Raw genomic sequence first — 21,834 nt, forward strand, 5'->3', positions numbered from 1 at the left:
AATCTAGGAAAATTGGGAAAAAAATCCACATTCTAGGCATTAGTCAGCTGAAATGGACTGGTATTCGTCATTTTGAATCAGGCAGTCATATGGTCTCCTATGCCAAGAATGACAACTTGAAGAGGAATGGCATTGCATTCATTGTCAAAGAGAGTATTTCGAGATTTATCCGGAAGTACACCCCTATCAGTGATAGGATTATATTCATACGCCTACAAGGAAGGAAGACCAGTTAATACCATTGTTACTCAAATTTGTGTGCCAACCACTAAGGCCAAAGATGAAGAAATTGAAGATTTTTACCAACTTCTGGAGTCTGAAATTGATCGAACATGCAATCAGGATGCATTGATAATTACTGGCGGTTGGAATGTGAAAGTTGGAAACAAAGAAGAAGGATCGGTAGTCAGAAAATATGGCGTTGGTGATAGAAGTGATGCTGGTGATCACATGATAGAATTTTGCAAGATCAATGACTTCTTCATTTCCAAATACCTTTTTTCACCTACATAAATGGCGACTATACACATGGACCTCGCCAGATGGAATACACAGGAGCCAAATTGACTACATCTGTGGGAAGAGACGATGGAAAAGCTCAATATCATCAGTCAGAACAAGGCCAGGGGCCAACTGTGGATCAGACCATCAATTACTCCTGTGCAAGTTCAAGGTGAAACTGAAGAAAATTAGAACAAGTCCACAAGAGACAAAGTATGACCTTGAGTATATCCCACCTGAATTTAGAGACCAGATGAGGTGTCGAATGACATCAAGGACATCATACATGAAGAAAGCAAGACTCTTTAAAAAGACAGGAGAGAAAGAAAAGACCTAAATGGATGTCAAAAGAGGCTCTGACACTTGCCCTTGAATGTTGAGTGGCTAAAGCAAAAGGGAAAAATGAAGAAGTAAAAGGGCTGAACAGAAGATTTCAAAGGGTGGCTTGAGAAGAAAAAGTATTCTGATGACATGTGAAAAGAGCTGGAGATAGGAAACAAAAGGGAAGAACATGCTCAGCATTTCTCAAGATGAAAGAACTGAAGAAAAATTCAAGCCTCATGTTGCAATAGTGAAGGGCTCTGCCAGGAAAATATTAAATGACACAGGAAGCGTCAAAAGAAGATGGAAGGAATACACAGAGTCACTATACCAAAAAGAATTGGTTGATGTTCAGCCATTTCAGGAATTAGCATATGATCAGGAACCAACAGTACTGAGTGAAGAAGTCCAAGCTGCACGGAAGGCATTGGTGAAAAACAAGGCTCCAGAAATTGACAGACTACCAATTGGAATATTTCAACAAATGCATGCAGCGCTGGAAGTGCTTGCTTGCCTGTGCCAAGAAATTTGGAAGACAGCTACCTGACCAACAGACTGGAAGAGGTCCGTATTTATGCCTATTCCCAAGAAAGGCGATCCAACTGAGTGTGGAAATTATCAAACGATATCATTAATATCACATGCAAGCAAAATTTTGCTGAAGATCATTCAAAAGTGGCTGCAGCAGTATATCGACAGGGAAACGCCAGAAATTCAAGCTGGGTTTAGAAGAGGACATGGAACCAGGATATCATTGCTTCTGTCAGATGGATCCTGGCAAAGAATACCAGAAAGGCGTTTACCTGTGTTTCATAGGCTGTGCTAAGGCATTCGACTGTGTGGATCATAACAAATTATGGATAACATTGCAGAGAATGGGAATTCTGGAACACTTAATTGTGCTCTTGAGGAATTTGTACATCGATCAAGAGACAGTCTTTCAAACAGAACAAGAGGATATTGCATGGTTTAAAGTTAGGAAAGGCATAGTCAGGGTTGTATCCTTTCACCATATCTATTCAATCTGTATGCTGAGCAAATAATCTGAGAAGCTGGACTATGTGAAGAAGAACGGGGCATCAGGATTGGAGGAAGACTCATTAACAACCTGCGTTATGCAGACGGCACAACCTTGCTTGCTGAAAGTGAAGAGGTCTTGAAGCACTTACTGATGAAGATCAAAGACCACAGCCCTCAGTATGGATTACACCTCGACATAAAGAAAACAAAAGTCCTCACAGCTGGACCAATAAGCAACATCATGATAAACAGAGAGATTGGTGTTGTCAAGGATTTCATTTTACTTGATCCACAATCAACACCCATGGGAGCAACAGTCAAGAAATCAAAAGACACATTGCATTGGGCAAATCAGCCGCAAAAGATCTCTTTAAAGTGTTGAAAAGCCAGAATGTCACCCTGAGGACTAAGGTGCTCCTGACCCAAGCTATGGTGTTTTTAATCACCTCATATGCATGCGAAAGCTGGACAATGCATAAGGAAGACCAAAGAATTGACACTTTTGAATTGTGGTGTTGGTGAAGAATATTGAATATTCCATGGACTGCCAAAAGAATGAACAAATCTGTCTTGGAAGAAGTACAACCAGAATGTTCCTTAGAAGCAAGGATGGAGAGACTACATCTCACATACTTGGGGCATGTTGTCAGGAGGGATCAGTCCCTGGAGAAGAACATAATGCTTGGTAAAGTAGAGGGTCAGTGAAAAAGAGGAAGACCCTCAATTACATGGATTGACGCAGTGGCTGAACAATGGGTTCAAGAATAGCAACAATTGTGAGGATGGTGTAGGACCAGGCAGTGTTTCGTTCTGTTGTGCATACGGTCGCTGTAAGTTGGAACCGACTTGATGGCACCTAACGACAACAACTACATGCCGTGAAGGTGTTGATTTCACCCTGATCCAGAGGCTGAACCACAGCTGTTGTATGGGAGGTAGATACCACCTTCCCATCTTGATTGAGGTTATCTAGGTGAGGAGGCTGTCCTGGGTTATTATCCGGTAGCAGCAGAATCTTGAAAGGAAAAGAATGCTCTTTTCAAGGCAGTAGGTGTATATTTCTGGGATGAAACAATTTAAAAACCAGTCTTCGAATTACACAATCGTCATCCAGGCAGTCCCAAGTGTGGTTCGTCTTAACCCAAATATGTCGTATTTGGGTTAACTATATAGGACTTCTCCTAAAACAATGGGGAAAAGCACTCTGTGTTGCTATAGTCAACTATCTCAGAAATATTCAGTTAAAAAGTCATACAAACCAAAGCCAGTTGCTGTTGAGTTGGTTCTGACTCGTAGCGACCACGTAGGACAGAGTAGAACTGCCCCACAGAGTTTCCAAGGCTGTAAGTCTTTACTGAAGCAGGCCACACCTCTTCCTCCCAGCGGAGCAGCTGGTGGGTTCCAACCACCAACCTTTTGGCTAGTGGCTGACCACTTTAACCACTGTGCCACCGTGGCTTCTAGAAAGTCACAAAGTAGTACTAACTATATGATACCGTTTCTGTGAAAATGTGTACGTGAGCATATATATTTAAGTAAATGAATAGAAAATGTTCTAGAAACATACACTCAAAACTGTCAAATATTATTATTCCTCAAAATAAGAGGAAAGTAGGGGAACTAGTAAGAGGGAATTATGTTTTATTCTGAATTCTCTTTAAAATGTTTATAATGAGAATGTGTTCATATAATCATTATTTTTTAAAAGTGATTTTAAAAAATCCATCCAGAAGAATGTACCTATAAGAATAGCCAAGATTAACGGGTGGCAAGGATTTGCCCTAATGGATATTAAAATAGTAAGCTTAACAAGGAGATCAAATGAATAGAATGATCGGCTCATAAAAAGACTCAAGTATGCAGGTCAACTGAGTAAATTAAAGGAGGTAGAATTTAAATTTAGGTTATTTTAAATAATATGTTACTTAATAAACATTATTGAGAAAAATTAAAGCCATTTTGAGAAAAATGGATCACGACTTCCCACCATACACTAAAGTTAATTTCAGATTTATCAAATATTTATGTATAGCAACAATACCCTGAAACCAATAGAAGGAAATATATCTCTATCCTTTGGTTATTGGTGCTGTGGTAGCACAGTGCTTAAGTGCTCGGCTGCTCACCGAAACGTACCAGCCACTCTGTAGGAGAAAGATGTGGTGGTCTGCTTCCATAAAGATTTACAGACTTTTCAACTCTACAGGCAGCTCTACTTTGTCCTATTCGGTTGCTAAGAGTTCGAATTGACTCCACAGCAGTGGTTTTTTTGTTTGTTTGTTTACTTTAATTATTTGGGCTTTGGAATGGTCTTTCTCAATATGAAACCCAAGCCAGAAGCCAGAACAACAACAACAAAAATTACCTACTTAAACTATGTAAAAATTAAACTATTCTGTATGGAAAAATAAACAACATTCCATACATGCATCTTAAAAGACATAAATGTGCTAAAAAGTACATACAACATGAATAATAAAAAAATTATTTCTGTTGTTGTTATTATCAGCGGTCCTCTAGTTGGAAATACTTGTGGTGTAGTGGTTAAGTGCTACAGCTGCGAACCAAAGGGTCGGCAGTTCAAATCCACCAGGCGCTCCTTGGAAACTCTATGGGGCGGTTCTACTCTGTCCTATAGGGTCGCTATGAGTTGGAATCGACTCGATGGTGCTGGGTTTGGTTTTTGGTTCTAGCTGGCCCCAACTCATGGTGACCCCAGGCACAACGAACACAATGCTGCCCAGTCCTGTGCCATCCCCACATCCAGCTGCAGATCAAACTGTTACGATCCATAGGGTTTTCATTGGCTGATTTTAGGAAGTAGATTGCCAGGCCTTTCTTCCTGGTCTATCTTACCCTAGAAGCTCCCCTGAAACTTGTTCAGTGTCATAGCAACATGCAGGCTTCCACTGACAGGCAGGCGGTGGCTGTACCGGAGGTGCTTTGACGAGAAGTCCAGTGGGGTCTCTGGAAAGGAAGGGGAGAATTCGACCGCTGAACCACCATTCCCCCATAATAAAGAATTAATAACCCAATATGCAAAAGGTTCTTACCAATTAATGAGGAGAAGATAAATATCGCAAGAGAAAAATAGCTTGTGTGCACATCAGACTACCTTCAACTTTCCAATCTTTTGTTTTTACAAATTTCATGATTTTATGCTCATTGATCCCAAAGAGCCTATAATTCACAAATCGCCAGTGATGTCTAGAAATCAATTCACAGCAGATTTTCATACTATGTTTGAGAGGAAATTAAACTTCGGAAGCCTTTTGCTTAACACACATTTACTCTTCCCTACACAGAGCCTGCCTCGGCCACTGAATTTTTTCCAAGAGAAGAGAAAAGTAAAACCTGGCATTGATTTAAACAAATACTGCCAATTGCTGTTTTATATCTCCCCTGGTTGCTGTAGATAGTTTATCATGGAAAGTTAAAGACAAACTTCTTTCCTCAATGATGCCTCCCTGCATTTGGCAAGCATGGGTGTTGCTCTGGGATTGTGCAGACTAATCTCATTTTGCTCGTTCTTATTAGGATAAACGTTTCACAGAAAGAACAAGTTTACCTCTGTTCAACACATCGTTTCTTTGTTGTTTCAGCAAAACAGCTAAATGAAGTTTGCTTTTGCTAATTGTTGAATGTAGTCAAATGTTGTTTTTAATAAGTCAAGATTTTAAGGGAAGCATAGAACTCAAATCTGACATACGAAGGCTCCATTTTGAAATGTTTGCTTAAGAAGTAGTTACCCAAGCATTGGCCGTTGTGGGGAATACTTTAATGAGTACAAAAGACAAGTACTGACAGAAAGAAATTAGGATTTTAACAAATATTTATTGAGTTCATACTGTGTACAAGACTTGTTCCAAACAGTGAGGAAAAAATATGGAAAAAAAAAAACCCACTTCTCAGAAATTATTGAGCTTCGTTGTAGAGGTGAGAAGCAGATCATACAGAAATAAACATATGAGCAAGGAATGTATCAGATGGTGATAAGTGCTATGGAATTGTGTTGATCCCCAGGAGAAGAATGTCAGCTCTTAGCCAATACGGTTTCTTGTATTTTTGATCCTTCACAATAAAATAAATATATATACTTGCAAATATTTATAAAGTGTTTCTCGTGTGCCAGACACTTTTTAAACCCTTTATGTACATTACTTCATTTAGTCCTCATAAACCAAACCCAAACCCATTGCCGTTGAGTAGATTCCGACTCAAAGCAACCCCGTAGGATAGAGTGGAACTGCCCTACAGGGTTTCCAAGGTTCACACTGCTGACATTTTGGTTAGCAGCCGTAGGGCTTAACCTCTGTGCCACCAGAGTTTCCTTAGTCCTTAGAGTAATCCTAAATTAATAGGCAGAGATATAGATGTAGGTGGATGTTTACACAAATGCATTGTTACAAGTTGTTTCATCACCCATTCTAGATTACAACCTTGTTAAGGGAAGAAACCATGTCTGTTGTGTTTTCTCTGTAGTTTTCTTTTACTTTAACCCCATTCCCCCCATTAAACAGCCTTTCTTCTTCACCAAACCAAAAAAAAAAAACCTACTGCTGTTGAGTGGCTTCTGACTCATAGTGACCCTGCAGGACAGAGTAGAACTACGCCATAGGGTTTCTGCTTCCACAAAGATTTTCAGCACTTAACCGCTACGCCACCAGGGTTATTATAAACTAATATTTCATCTACACACAGACCCATTTCTATGCTCTCTATTCCGGACTCTTGGTTTATCTGCCTCTCCCTGTATGAAAAAAAAAAAAACTAGAACCCTATTAATTACTGTAGTTGATGGTGTATTTGACATCTAATAAGGAAAAGACCCCTTGCTGTAGTTATTTCTTTAAAAATTTCTTGGCCATCCATATGCATTTTTTTCCTCCCAAACAAATGTTCAGTATAGCTTATCAAATTATATGATGAAACATCTCCTTCTAACTCTGGGAGGAACGCATTGACTGTTGTGTGCAGTCGAGTCGATTCCAACACACAGCGACCTTATAGGACAGTGTAAAACACCGCCATGGGGTTTTCAAGGCTATAATCGTTATGGGAACAGGCTGCCACATCTTTCTCCCACGTGACGGCTGGTAGGTTCAAACCACCGACCTTTCGGATGGTAGCCGAGCACTTAACCACTGCGCTACCAGGACTTCTTACGCCCTGATTAATTTAGGTTAATTTGACTAATTAGATTAATTTGGAGAGAAACCATTGTGTTACGTCTTCTTTATCAGGAACATGGTATGAATGTTATCTTTTTTGGGGGGAGGGGTCTTTTATATCTTTCATTAAAGCTTTATAAATTATATTAATGTAGGTCTTTCACATTTCTTGTTAGTTTCATTACTTAGTATCTTATGGGTTTTATTGTTGCTTTTTTGCTATAACGATGAGATCACCTTTTTCCCATTATAGTTTTAAATTGACTATGGCTGTCAAAATCAATTTTACATATTTACCTTTTTTACTAGTATTAAAAGCTTTTTGCTTAACCCTCTTGAATTTTCTAGATAGACTATCATATGAAAATAACGATGGTTTTGTCTCTTTCTTTCGAAACTTAGATGTATTATTTCTTTACCTTAATTTTATTGCATTAGTTAGAATCTCAACTACATTTTTTAAGATTATAAGTGATACTAAATGTCTTTGTTAAGTTCTTCAGTTTAATATGAATGTTTCTAGTATATTAAAATTAAGCATGTTTCCTAGAGATGTCTAGGAAAAAAACCTTTTATTAGATTAGACAAGTTTCGTATTTATGAAACTTGATGATAGACTGATTAGTTGGTTCAAAAAGAAATAGATAGTTATTAAGGCATCTATTTGCTTATTCAACATCATTTTTATCTTTTATTTAATCAGTTACTGTAGTAAATTATAATACTCTATTACCTAACGTTGAATTGCATTTGTTCTTGGAATATATCACTCTTTGCCATGATGCATTATTATTTCAATACCCAGCTAGATTGAATTTTCTCACATTTTGTTTAGATTTTTTGAATTTATGTTTGTAAGTGAGGTTGTAGCATTGATTTACTTTCTTATTTATTATGTTTGGGGGTTTTTTTTGGACCTCCCCCCTACAGAGTTTACATATTCCTCAGTTCATGGGCTGAACATCCACCAAGGATCTTTACAAAGCCCATATTTCATTTCCCAATTAAAAAAGTTTAATATATTTTTTCTTTTTCTCCCCCATTATCAGCAAACCTATTTATTTGTACCTATGTGATTTTTTTTACGTGATTACTTATAAAATGAATAGTATTTTGAGTGTTTTCGAAATTTACGTAAATGTTATTTTTCTATAAGCCTTTTTTATATCTCTTGTTAAGGAGCCCTGATGGCAAAGTGGTTGAGCGCTCAGCTGCTAACTGAAAGGTCAGCAGGGCAAACCCACCAGCTCCCCCAAGGGAGAAAGCCGTGGCAGTCTGTTTCTGTGAAGATTTACAGCCTTGGAAACCCTGTGGGACAGTTCGACTCTGTCCCCTACAGTCGCTATGAGTTGGAACCAACTCAACGGCAACAGGAATAGCTCTTGTTAAGTATTATTATGTAAAAGACAATTACGATAATTATTATCTTTTTTTTTTACAACATACTATTTTTTGTTTTGTTTGTTTTAATGTGCTCTCCTTTACTATTCACTCCTAGACCCCCTACTCCAGTGGATGACCATTCTATTCTATTCACATACAAACCAAAAAAATGTACATTAAACATACCCAGAAGCAGACTTGCTGGAGCACAGGGTCCATGATGCCTAGTTTGCACAGGCAGTGCTATGTTGTTTTCCGGAAAGACATGGCTCGTTCTTTCTCCTCATCCTTGCCACCATTTAGCATTAGACAGCTTTGCCAGTCTCCTAGCTGTAAAATAGAAACCCGTTGCCATCAAGTCAATTCCAACTCATATGCGTGTAGGATGGAAACTTGTTATTAATTTAATTTGCATATTTCTGGGTAGTAATGATGCTGAGTGTCTCTTTACGTACTTAACAATTTTTTGTATATTCCAAGCTGTTTTACTTATTTTTTAAAGACTAATAAGTAGACAAAACTAGGGCAAGACTTTGATCAAGGATAAAGAGAGGATGAAAACAAAGTACAGACCCGAAAGAAGTCAGCAAAAGAAAAAGGAAATTCTAAAATTTCCAGGGTGAGAGACAGATCATCACCAAAAAAAAAGCAGGGTTTCAGATTTCTCGTCGCCAACACCACATGCAAGAAGGCAATGTAGTAAAATAAAGAATATTTTGATGGAAAATTACTTTGAATTAATCTAGAATTCTATAAAACCAACCAACCAAACTGATGCTGTCAAGCGGATTTCTCCTCGTAGCAGCCCTATGGGACAGAGTAGGACTGCCCCATAGGGTTTCCAAGGAACAGCTGGTGGATTCGAACTGCTGACCTTCTGATTAGCAGCCAAGCTCTTAACCACTGTGCCACAGGGGCTCCGGGGTTCCATACTCAGTCTAATTATCCTTCAGTTGCGAAGGTGAAGTAAAGACATTTTCAGACATGGAAAACTTGAAAAAAATTTTACTATTTCCAGACCTCCTCTGAAAAAATTACTTACGAGCTACTACCTCATAGCTCTTATATGCATGACTTTATAGTATTGCCCCCAGGACAGTCCCCACCCCCTCCCTCGCCTCGAGTCCTTTCTCAACAGGCAAAAACAGATAAACAAGTTTCTGTAGCTTTACAGCCTATGTAGCAATGTCCTTCATGACAGTTGATTTTATTCCAAATAACTATATGCTTGGTCTCTCAACACAGAGTTACCAGATGCTTAAAAGATTTTTCTGCCCTTTCTGCTAGTTATTCCAGAACCTGACATCTGCTTCTTTATCCTTCTCACATCTTTGAGCTGAAGGATTGTAAACTCCTGAAGAGCCCCTGGTCTGCACTGACGTCTTATTATGTAGGACTACTGCTCTGTGGAACCAATTTGGAAAACTGTTCTGGAACTTTTTGCCTTGTCTTTGACTTTAAGAGCTCGTAAGTTCAACATCAAAACATAGAAACCCCATGCTTTCTTCCCCAGTCAACACCTAGTAAATAGTGTAATATAGTATTTGTTGAATAAATGCATTAAGGAATTCATCAGAGTAAAAATGCTCTAGAACTTAGATACAAAATCTGTGGTAAAGCCGTTGCTTCTATTTATTCTGGAATGTGACGTGATTTCACCCAGAAGTTGGCAATTCCAGAAGAAAACAAAAATATTAGCCTACTTCTTACTGAAGGAGCCCTGGTGGCGCAACTGTTAAATAACTCACTTTTGAACCAAAAAGTTGGCAGTTCAAACCGACCCAGCAGCTCCGATGGAGAAAGACACGGTGACCTGCTCCTGTCAAGATTACAGCCTAGGAAACCCTATGGGCACTTCTGCCCTGTCACATGGGTCGCTATGATTTGAAATCGACTCAATGGCACCTAACAACAGCTGTTGATTGGATGACATGTTGCCTGTAAAGCAAAATTTACTAAACGCTTAGCCTTTCAAATTTAGTTAAGAATCTTCGGCTGTGTAGGCAATTTTCTGTTGCAGAATCTGGTGGTCATCGTCCTCCATCATCTTCGGGCTTATTATCAGTCTGAATCCTTGGGCGTTATCTTCAAAGTAATCCGTATTGATTGACGTTTGTGTTGTACGTTTGTTGTATGAGCCTCGAGTGTCTTTTATACTTGAGAGTTTGGCCTGGCTAAACGTTTAGAGTTTATGTTGTTAAGTGGCAGTTTCCATATTTTCTATTTCCTCTTTACTTTAATGCAGTCTTTTGAATCAAGATTGACGTGATCTTTAAAGACACTCAGCTTCGCATTGTCTTATGGATACAAACAAATAATGTGATGGTCCATAAAATGGAAGAATACAGTCAATAGGGATATGTGAAATCTGGAGAGTTATTGTAACAAACACTTCCAAGATCCGATGAAAATTAAATAAAACACCCTGTTCACAGGATGATCAGGATATCTGTTTCATTTTGTAAAAATAGAAAAAAATAATTAAATTAACCATGAAAAAGTCATGAATTTTCTCTCCCTGCAACCTCTCTTCTTTCTGCCCCTTTCTCCAAATACTAGAAACTTTTGTTTCTCTTGTCAATAAAAGGCAGATGATGAGGTCTGGTCAAAAGCTTTTGGGGGCCTATAGAGCTGACTTCAAGCTTTTTATTCTAGGAGCGTGAGAAAAATGACTTGTCTTCTCGCTCCATCTGCTGCCTGCCATTTTGGATTGATATCAGTCAGGATTCCATGAGAGGAACTGTGTAAAGCAAGGTACGTAGCACAGCACGAATGTTCTGCGAGTATTAACCCTTCCAGTTTCCCATACATCTATTGTGATGTTTGTTACCTCTTCTGAAAAAATTCCTTGACAAAATGCCCACTATTTATTTTAAATGTCACTTCCTTTTCTCTAAAGAAACCCTTACATGCTTTCAACTTTTCTACTATTTAGACATTTAGACAGAAAAAGCCTTACGTAATATACCTTTGTGTTTTCTATCAGCAGATTTCAACGTAAGTGACTTCACCCTTTCATTTTACACCTTGTTGTGTTAACAATCTCAGCACTTACCAAGGAGTTGGCATTCTAACCATGAGGTTAAAAGTTAGAAATCTGCTATTTTCAAATATTCTCACTTCTCTTCAGTTTAGGTTTTTTTTTTTTTTTTAAAAAAAAAAAAAAAAAACAACTTCCTGATCTTTGTTCCTTGAAACCATTAAATGTCCACCAAAGTGCATTTCATCATGGTGAATTAGACCCGAATATGTAAAAAAAAAAAAGAAAAAAAATTTTTTTTTTTTTTATGTAGATAGAACTAGGCAGCCAGGAAGTCTTCCCTTTTCCTTCCTTCTTCATGAAAGATTGCAAAATTGGTGTCGGCTCTAACAGAATATTCAGCAGTGGTGTTTTCAAATTATACTGCCTTATTTAAGTTCACTGCCCCTGACAACTAAAAAATTCAGGAGGCAAAGATTTTCCACTTTACTCTTGGACCTTAGCACCCCAACCCCCATCTTTCTTCCAGTGTGTCCTGACACCCAGGCACACTTGGCTCTTTGAACCTTTGTGTGCACATGAAGGTTGGGATGAATAGAAAGGGGGGCAGGTTGTTTAGGGGAAGAGCTGGGAGAGAAGGAATAGATGGGAATATTTTCTATTCAGAGCCAAATTACTGAAAATGCTTTACCCTTTGTGCTTGTAGAGAAAAGAAGGGTCCTTTATGCTTTCCACACCCAAGTTTGGATGGGACCTCTAAATGAAGACATTTTCCTTTAGAAAAGCCACAAATCACTTTTTCTTCAAAGCATGAATTCATAAGGCCCTTTGCAACAATGTTTCTCTGTGACTGTTCAGTTTTCAAAATGGGAATCTGTAGAATGTCAGTTCCTTTTTACTTGGAAAAAAAATATGACCACATGCAGCCTCTTTTAAACCAGTCTTCCAGTGTGAGCATTTTAAATAATTTCTCAAAGGAAAGTACTATATTCTGAGTGAATACCATGACATTATGAACTCTATCTAACATAAGATTTTGCTTCGACAGGCCTGCCAACGCTCCTTAGTTCCACTGCCATGAAGTGAAAATCATGCGAGCTTTGGAAGAAATATCTTCCTTGCCCTTAGACCCTTTATTAAATGTGGAATTGTACTATTTTCTTCACCATGGCAACAAAACCACACAATAGAGGTAGCTCTTGCCTTCCCTGCACAAGGTGATGGAAAAACAGCGACAAAGAAGAATAAAGCAAACAAGGATTTCAGGAGGCAAGGAGTTAAGGAAACCTTGGGCCCTGGGCAGTTGTGAGCTCAACGATCAACATGAAGACACCTGGCCCAAATGGATTTTGCTGCAGTAGGTAACGTGACCCAGACCCCAGGCTTTCCGTCTATAATTGGTTAAATCTCAGAATGGTGGCTTGTAATGTCAGCCAGTCACCTGAAAGACCAACTAAAATGATCTCATTTTACAGCTAGGTTAATGTCAGTAAAAGGCCCAGGTTGACGAGTAATCTTGAAATAAGGCAGAATTACCCACATACACTGTCATTAAGAAGCAAAGAATTTCTTCTCATCGGCCAGACAATTCTTTTAGCGATTTTTAAAGAATCAAGGCTGATGGGCACCATGAGATACTTTAGACATATCCCCCCTCACCCCCGAAAATAAAGGTTGGTTTAAAATGTCAAATACCCTACATTCTGTTCAATTTGCATTGTTCAAAATATTCAAGGCCGTTCATCCTCCCCTGACATTCTGAGGCTTGTAAGGTGTTGTCTTTCACTAGGACGTGCTGGTTAGGCAAAAGTACCAGAAATGGGGCCAATTTACCATTCTCTTCATGGAAAAGAAAAAAAAAATTACATCAAAGTTTTATTCTGTCAGCCAAGGAAGAATACAAGATTTAATAAAATAAATAAATAGTAAAAAAATAGTAGCAGATAGAAATCAAAGCATTACACTACTGGGAGGAAGCCAAGAAAAATCATGTGATTGGCTCATGGGGATTTCATTGATGTGGAATTTTAAAGAAAAAAAAAATCAATATGTGCATCTATCTTAAATAAAATAAGGTGACAAACACTCTCAGCTTTGCTCTTGGCATCTAGATAGTTTTTAGTATCATGCCTTATTAGGAGCCAAATTATCGCTTATGTTCAGGGAAAGTGTTCAAACTAGTATATTAACAACAGGAAAATAATTTGGAAGTACTTCTAGGAAAGACAAAGGTGAGAATGCCTATTTAAATAACTGCCCTTTTTGAAGCCCAGCAGAAGGAACAAAAAATAACCAGAAGTAGCAAAAATAATTCCACTAATATTTAAACTAGACAGTGGTACCAACTCAGTAAATATCAAAATGTCAGAATGTCAAAATCTAACTGTCAGTCACCACTTCATTTGGAGCAAACTGGGTGAGCACACCGCGAGTCAGCGCAGATCTCCCCTCAGTGGAAATCCAGTGCAGCACTTGGGGAGGTAGCGAAGGAAAGGATACTGAGAGCTACCATTTGTTGAGCCCTTAAAACATGTCACAAGGAGTTGGAATTGACTCCAAGCCAAGGGGGTTGGCCTTTTTGGTTTATGACATGCCATGCACCGTGCGAAGTACTTTGCCTGCATAATTCCAATGACTCCTCTCCATAAGTTGGTATCATCCTTATCTTCATTTTACAGATGGTGAAACTAAGGTTTTTGCCCAAGTTCACGTAGCTATGCAGCTAGCGATTGGGTGAGCTCAGATTTTAACGTAGGCTTCTTTAACTTTAAAACTTACACCCTGGTGATTGGATTATGCAATCTTCTAAGGAGAAGGTTCTGGAGTAGCCCACTTGTAACCGTGAAATTGGAAGGAGAAGAGTTGGAAGTGCTGTTATACAGTGGAAAAAAGAGAACCCTTGTACCAATCGGTGCAGAGGGCAGAAAAGAATACAAAAACTTAGTGAAGTGTATAAAGAAGAAAGAGGAGAAAGGCTGCGTGTGCTATGTAGGTTTGTTTGTTTGATTAATATCACTTCTCACCAGGAGAGACTGGGCCTAGAAGCAAGTCTGAGCTGGAGAGAGATGCAGAATAATAGTGGAGGTCGCATCTCTTAAGCCACAAACCACAGCAACCTGTGCAGAGAAAATGTGGCCCAACCAACCAAACATAAGACTGCTGATCCATGTGACTTCAGAACGACTTGGTCACTCCCAAAGATGGCTGGCATGCCCAGAAGAGCCAGGGGAAAGGCCAAATCTGAGGGGACCCCCACAGGTTTGGTCATTTACCCAGACACAGTGGAGCTGGCCTTTGCTGCAGAGCTTGTGACAGCTATTGAAAGTTCATGAAGAAGTTATTGGATTTTGGTTGTTACATTAATTTAGATTCTAGGTCGGGAGGCTCCAGAAGCTTCAGAACCTCTTGTAATGGGGTCCTAAAAAGCCCAAGTTGGGCCCTTATTTAGGAGAATCACATGGTTAGTGTCTTAGCCATCCAGTGCTGCTGTAACAAGAAACACCACAAGTCGATAGCTTTAACAAACAGAAATCTATTCTCTCACAGACTAGGAGACTACATGTCCAAATTCAGGACAACAGCTCCAGGGGAAAGCTTTCTCTCTTTGTCAGCTCTCAGGGAAGGTCCTTGTCATCAATTTTCCCCTGGTCGAAGAGATTGTCACTCAGCACAGCAACCCTGAGTCCAAAGGACACATTATTCTCTCAGCTCTTGTTACTTGGTGGCATGAGGTCCCCGTTTCTCTCTGCTCGCTCCTCTCTTTTATATCTCAAAAGAGATTGACTTAAGACACAACCTAATCTTGTAGATTGAGTCCTGCTTCATTAACATAACTGCCAGTTGTTGTTAGGTGCCATCAAGTCAGTTCCGACTCATAGCGACCCTATGCACAACACAACGAAACACTGCCCGGTCATGCACCATCCTTACAATCGTTGTTATGCTTGAGCTCATTGTTGCAGCCACTGTGTCAATCCACCCTGTTGAGGGTCTTCCTCTTTTCCGCTGACCCTGTACTCTGCCAAGCATGATGTCCTTCTCCAGGGACTGATCCCTCCTGACAACATGTCCAAAGTGTGTAAGATGCAGTCTCGCCATCCTTGCTTCTAAGGACCATTCTGGTTGTACTTCTTCTAAGACAGATTTGTTCATTCTTTTGGCAGTCCATGGTATATTCAATATTCTTTGCCAACCCCACAATTCAAAGGCATCAACTCTTCTTCGGTCTTCCTTACTCATTGTCCAGCTTTCATTTGCATATGATGCGATTGAAAATACCATGGCTTTGGTCAGGTGCACCTTAGTCTTCAGGATGACATCTTTGCTCTTCAACACTTTGAAGATTTCCTTTACAGCAGATTTGCCCAATGCAATGCGTCTTTTGATTTCTTGACTGCTGCTTCCATGGCTGTTGATTGTGGATCCAAGTAAAATGAAATCCTTGACAACTTCAATCTTTTCTCCGTTTATCATGATGTTGCTCATTGGTCCAATTGTGAGGATTTTTGTTTTCTTTATGTTGAGGTGTAATCCATACTGAAGGCTGTGGTCTTTGATCTTCATTAGTAAGTGCTTCAAGTTCTCTTCACTTGCAGCATGCCAAGCAAGGTTGTGTCATCTGCATAACGCAGGTTGTTAATGAGTCTTCCTCCAATCTTGATGTCCCGTTCTTCTTCATACAGTCCAGCTTCTCATATTATTTGTTCAGCATATAGATTAAATAGGTATGGTGAAAGAATACAACCCTGCCGCACACCTTTCCTGACTTTAAACCAATCAGTATCCCTTTGTTCTGTCTGAACAACTGCCTCTTGATCTATGTACAGGTTCCTCATAAGCACAATTAAGTGTTCTAGAATTCCCATTCTTCGCAGTGTTATCCATAGTTTGTATGGTCCACACAGTCAAATGCCTTTGCATAATCAATAAAACACAGGTAAACATCCTTCTGGTATTCTCTGCTTTCAGCCAGGATCCATCTGACATCAGCAATGATATCCCTGGTTCCACGTGCTTTTCTGAAACTGGCCTGAATTTCTGGCAGCTCCCTGTCAATATACTGCTGTAGCCGGTTTTGAATGATCTTCAGCAAAATTTAGCTTGCGTGTGATATTAATGATATTGTTCTATAATTTCCACATTCGCTTGGATCACCTTTCTTGGGGATAGGCATAAATATGGATCTCTTCCAGTCAGTTGGCCAGGAAGCTGTCTTCCATGTTTCTTGGCATAGACCAGTGAGCACCTCCAGTGCTGCATCTGTTTGTTGAAACGTCTCATTTGATATTCCATCAATTCCTGGAGCCTTGTTTTTTGCCAATGCCTTCAGAGCAGCTTGGACTTCTTCCTTCAGTACCATCAGTTCCTGATCATATGCCACCTCTTGAAATGGTTGAATATCAACTAATTCTTTTTGGTATAATGACTGTGTATTCCTTCCATCTTCTTTTGATGCTTCCTGCATCATTTAATATTTTCCCCATGTAATCCTGCCTTATTAACACCGTAGAGGCAGGATTTACAACACATAGGAAAATCACATCAGATGACAAAATGGTAGACAATCACACAATACTGGGAATCATGCCCTAGCCAAGTTGACACACATTTTGGGGAGACACAATTCAACCCATTACAGTTAGTTTCTACCCAGAATCATGACTTCAGTCATAATGAAAACTTATTTTCACATCACTGCTCTGTGCCTCCATTTTCCTAGTTGTAATACAAGTAAGTTATAGCATAGCAGCTTTAAGTTAGCGAAGCTACTTACACAATCAAAAAATGCCAATTTCCAAGTCTTTGAGGACCCAGATACCTTTTAATTTGAGATGATTGTTGGACGTGCCCAATGGTTTAATTGTAGCTTGTTGTTAACTTGTACCAATGAGGTAGCATTGGGGTAAATAACAAATGTTTCTACTTAAAAAGTTGTACATGTTCACTGTCTGATATTTCAAAATCAATATATTGAATGAGAAATTATAACTAGCTTAGCAGTATTTCCTGGTAACCATATTAATGTTTTTATTTGTTTCTATACAGTTTTGATACTTCTCATTACAGAGATTTTGTTTTCTTTATCTTGGTATCCCCAGAGCTTAGCCTAAGTAAGTATGCTTGTTTAATAAACAGAATTTCTTCAGGTAGCAACTGCAAATATGGATTTTTGGAAAGTTATACCACTTTCCCAACAAGTGAGCCCTCGGTGAAAGCACTCAACTGCTAACTGAAAGGTCGGCAGTTCAAACCCACCAGCCACTCTTTGGGATAAAAATGTATCAGTCTGCTTCCATAAAGATTTACAGCCTTGGAAACCCTATGAGGCAGTTCTACTCTGTCCTATAAGGTCACTGTGAGTCAGAATCAACTTGAGGGCAGTGAGTTTCTTTTTTTTTTTGGTTTTTCCAACAAGAACTCCTTTTTGTCTTGGTATAGCTACTTTTTCACCCAAAACCACACTAAATAAATATAATCCAAGAAGCAATATTTGACCTTATGGTTCAGATTTGATTACACACAGTATCACGGTTAGAATTGTGTGGATTAACCACTCCTACCAACACACCATTGCTGTGCATAACTAGTATATCAATCAATTATATGAAAAAAAATATGTTTCTCGACTGGAATTGAGTATGCCCTTTCCAGAAGTTTTAACATTATCCTTATAACGTTATCTACTTTTTCCAGTGGCTTCCTCCATGCATCGGAACTCCAGCCCCACTGCAGGTCCATCTCATCACATGTCACGAATGAATGGGGTCAGGATTCATTCATATGAATGCCATAACGGAGGATGTGTCTCATGCTCTCAGCGTCTAGGGGAGGTGGCTAACTGAGATGGAGTGCATCATAATTCTTTTTCATGAAACTTAGTAAAAAAAAAAAAAATTTTTTTTTTTCATTTAATGGCTTTTAATTTAGTGGCAGAGTTTTCAGTAATGAATTCAAGTGGGTTGATCAATTCTAGAATTAGTGAGTTGTGTCAGAAGAACTCTAGCTTGAGCAAGGACCTAGGCATGTTGGTGTTGAGGCATTGACTGTACCTAGGAACTTATATGTGTGGGTCTATTTTCATAGCAGAAAGGGAACCTACCAGAGGAGAGTTTTATGTGGGGTATCCACTTGCAGGGATGGAGTAAAATGAACAGAGAGTGTGCTGAATGATTCCAGCCTGGGTCTCTGAATTGCATCAGAGCTCTTGGCCAAGAGGAGCAAGAATAAAAAGCTGACGGACAGTTCCCATGGGGATGTTGTATATTTCCATGATGGGATGAATGTCCCCTCCTTTTTTTTAATCACATAATACCACTCCTGTGCTATGAGAGTTCCAGGGAATTAGCGATGGTACTTAAAGGGCCAGCATCAGTGTGTGGCTGATAGTTTGTGCAGTAGGGTGAGTAATGGGCCCCAAAAGGCATTCACATCTTAATCCACACAACCCATGAGTATGTTACCTTCTATGGTAAAAAGGACTTTGCCAATGTGACTAAGCTAAGGATCTTGAGATGAGGGGATTATCCTGAATCATCTGGGTGGGTTTAATGTAAGCACAAGGATGATTATGAGAGGGAGGCAGGAGGACCACAATCATAAATAGGAAATATGACGGTAGAAAAGGCTGGAGTAACACACTTTGAAGATGGCGGAAGGGGCCGCAAGCCAAAGAAAACAGGTGGCCTTTAGAAGCTGGAAAAGGCAAGGAAATGTATTCTTCTCTCAAGCCTCTGTCTATATCTTGATTTTAGCCACATAAGACCTATTTTGGACCTCAGACTTCCAGAATTGTGAGATAATAAATTCATGTTGTTTTCATCCGTTAAGTTTGTGGTAATTTGTTACGGCAGCAATAGGAAACTAATACAGCTTGTAACAATAGACACAAATGAGTAGTGTTCATCAGACATGGAAGAATCCCCTAGAGCCCAGCAGGAAAGCACAAGTGAGACACATCCAGGGACCTCCCTGAAGTCTTGAACTCTGCAGGGATCTGAGAAGTTGTGTTGTAACTGGGAGCAGCAAACCATCAAGATTCATACATTATTAATAATTTGGCCTTGTTTGTATCCTCATACCAGTGAAGCCTGGGTACATTGTAGTTACAGAATGTCAAACAGACCTAACTCTAAAATAAAACGTATTTGATGAGTCTTTCACCAACTTCAGCTTGAAGAGCTTACCTGTCATGAATCGAAATAGTATGTCATCATTGTTGCCTTCCACTCCTTCCACTCTACTGTGACATCTGCCATCCAGAGTTGTTCCCCTGTCCCACAGGACATAAAAGGCCTAACAAGCTCAAGCACAGACAGCCAATGCCTCTCTGTAGGGAAAGTAAGTTGATTTCCTGACCTATAGCTTGTTTGAGAAGGTGATGCAGAGCCAAAGAAACAGTACTGAAGAGTGAAACCATGGGCACTCATTCTAGATAAGTACTACCAGAAACAGTTACATATATTTGTGGGTGGGAGGTGGGAAGAGAGTGTTCGACCACCTCCTATCCACCCCATTAGTAAGAGCAGAATTCCCCTACCCTAAATAGTAAGAGACGGCCAAACATATGACATCCAAGACTAGACAGATGAGATTGACAACCGTTTATCTGTAACATGTACTCATAGCCTGGAGGGGAAAGGACACTAACACCACACAAAGTTTGCACTTGGGAACAGAGGGAACAGCAGGGGCTGTGGGAGACAGGCTTTGTAGTAATAAGAGGGTAGGGTGACACCAGTTCCCACAGCAGTATGCAATTGGCTTGTTTGAATAATTTCATGGGCTTGCAAGGCAGTAAAACCATTAGTTTGAGGACTGGGTGGAGTTGAGTAGTTTCAGCTGATAAGGGAACTAGCTGGATGGGGAGTCTTTCCTGCTGGGTGGTGGACATATCTAATGAAAGCAGAGAAGCTGGTGGATAAGCTGTTAGGGTCCTGTGAGGCTCAAAGATGTCAAGGCAGCACACGAAATTTTAGGTCTTACAATCTAAAGGGGCATAGCTCTAATTATCATTGTTAATTACAGCTCTAGCTTCCAATGGTAACAGCAGGTGAGAAAAGGTTAGGGAACTATATAGCATCTTCTCATGAGAACTACCTGTGACTCAGTGATCTCTATAATACTTTATTTCTATAAACAAACATGCCATAATTACAAGAGATCGAATTACACCCAGGAGTGCAATAGGCCTTTTAAATTCCAAAACTTTGCGAGCTCCCTGCTACCCTGTAACAACTCATTGGCAATTTAATGAATATCACTACTGTGTAGAGAAAATAAATGGAATTACTGCATGCACTTCATTTGTTGAGAATTCCCAGGCCAGAGCAGCCCATATAGTCATAATAATTTGACATTAACAGTACTTTAGATCAAAAAAGTTATCAAGGGGCTTTGGGAAAAAAATTACATATTAGTCAAATACCCTATTTTATATAAAATTACAATAAAAGTCCCTTACGTATGTTTTATATATAGCCCATTTTAATAACACATCAAAACAAACTGCCTTACTGTATGATAAACTTTTACCAATTGGCCTCAGAGTTCCTAAAATAACATTTCCAGATTAACATGAGTTCTATTCTAAGTTTCTAATGATTATAATTAAAATGCTAACTGTTGAACTCAGATTTGTCAATGAAGGTGCATAGATTGGCCTCAGTATAGGGACCAATAATGTCAAATGAGGGCCAGTTAAGGTTAATTAGTGTTTCTACACCTACTCCTCGCTTATCGACTATTTCATTTCCTGACATTTTGCATTTACAATAGTAAAAAATCTACTACCTGACTATTTGCATATTAATGACATACATCTGGCAGTAATGAACACTGAGGTACAAGATGAGATTAACACTGGCTGTGATTGTTAAGGTTATGTGTCCACTTGGCTGGGCCATGATTTTCAGTGGTTTGGCAGTTATGTAATGTAGTTTGACAGTTATGTAATGATGTAGTCATCCTCCATTTGTAATCTGATGTGGTCATCCTCCATTTTTGCATAACACCAATTTTTGCATGACAACCTGGTCTTTGGAACCCAACTATGTCAATAAGTGAGAAGTGTGTGTAATTGAATCTTGCTTCGATTCTTATTTTCTTTTGACACCAGAGGTACTTGCTACATCAGAAGACATTAGGCATTATATCAACACAACATATTAACACCTTTGTGACTACCGGTATGGTCATGAAGATGTAAAGGCTGTGCTGGGAGCGATGATTAAGCTCCTTCAGACATTAATATTATCATCCCCAGGCAAAGCTGTAAGGCAAGTACAGTATTTCTTTTCTTTTTCTCCCTGAGTGACTCCTCTTCTGACTGCATCTTGTATCACCCCTTGTAGATAGCAATGCTTCTCTCTGCTCTGGTACCCCCTGCAGCCCTACCTGGATTTTCACATAAACCCACTCTATGTGGCTTCTGCCATGAGATCCAGGACCATGTTAGTCCAT

General features: G+C 39.4%; 1 long non-coding RNA gene across 1 annotated transcript in view; it reads left to right on the forward strand.

Annotated features, from left to right (window-relative positions):
* Nucleotides 1-12,503, forward strand: part of LOC126066350 (uncharacterized) — a 72,635-nt gene extending 60,132 nt beyond the window's left edge. Inside the window, exons 3-4 of the long non-coding RNA XR_007515068.1 lie at nt 11,052-11,150; nt 12,425-12,503. This is a non-coding gene — a long non-coding RNA (uncharacterized LOC126066350). The remainder of the gene's footprint in view (nt 1-11,051; nt 11,151-12,424) is intronic.
* The last annotated feature ends 9,331 nt before the right edge of the window (nt 12,504-21,834 follow it).

Source organism: Elephas maximus, chromosome 23 (genome assembly GCF_024166365.1).
Source record: "Elephas maximus indicus isolate mEleMax1 chromosome 23, mEleMax1 primary haplotype, whole genome shotgun sequence".
Taxonomy (NCBI): Eukaryota; Metazoa; Chordata; class Mammalia; order Proboscidea; family Elephantidae; genus Elephas; species Elephas maximus.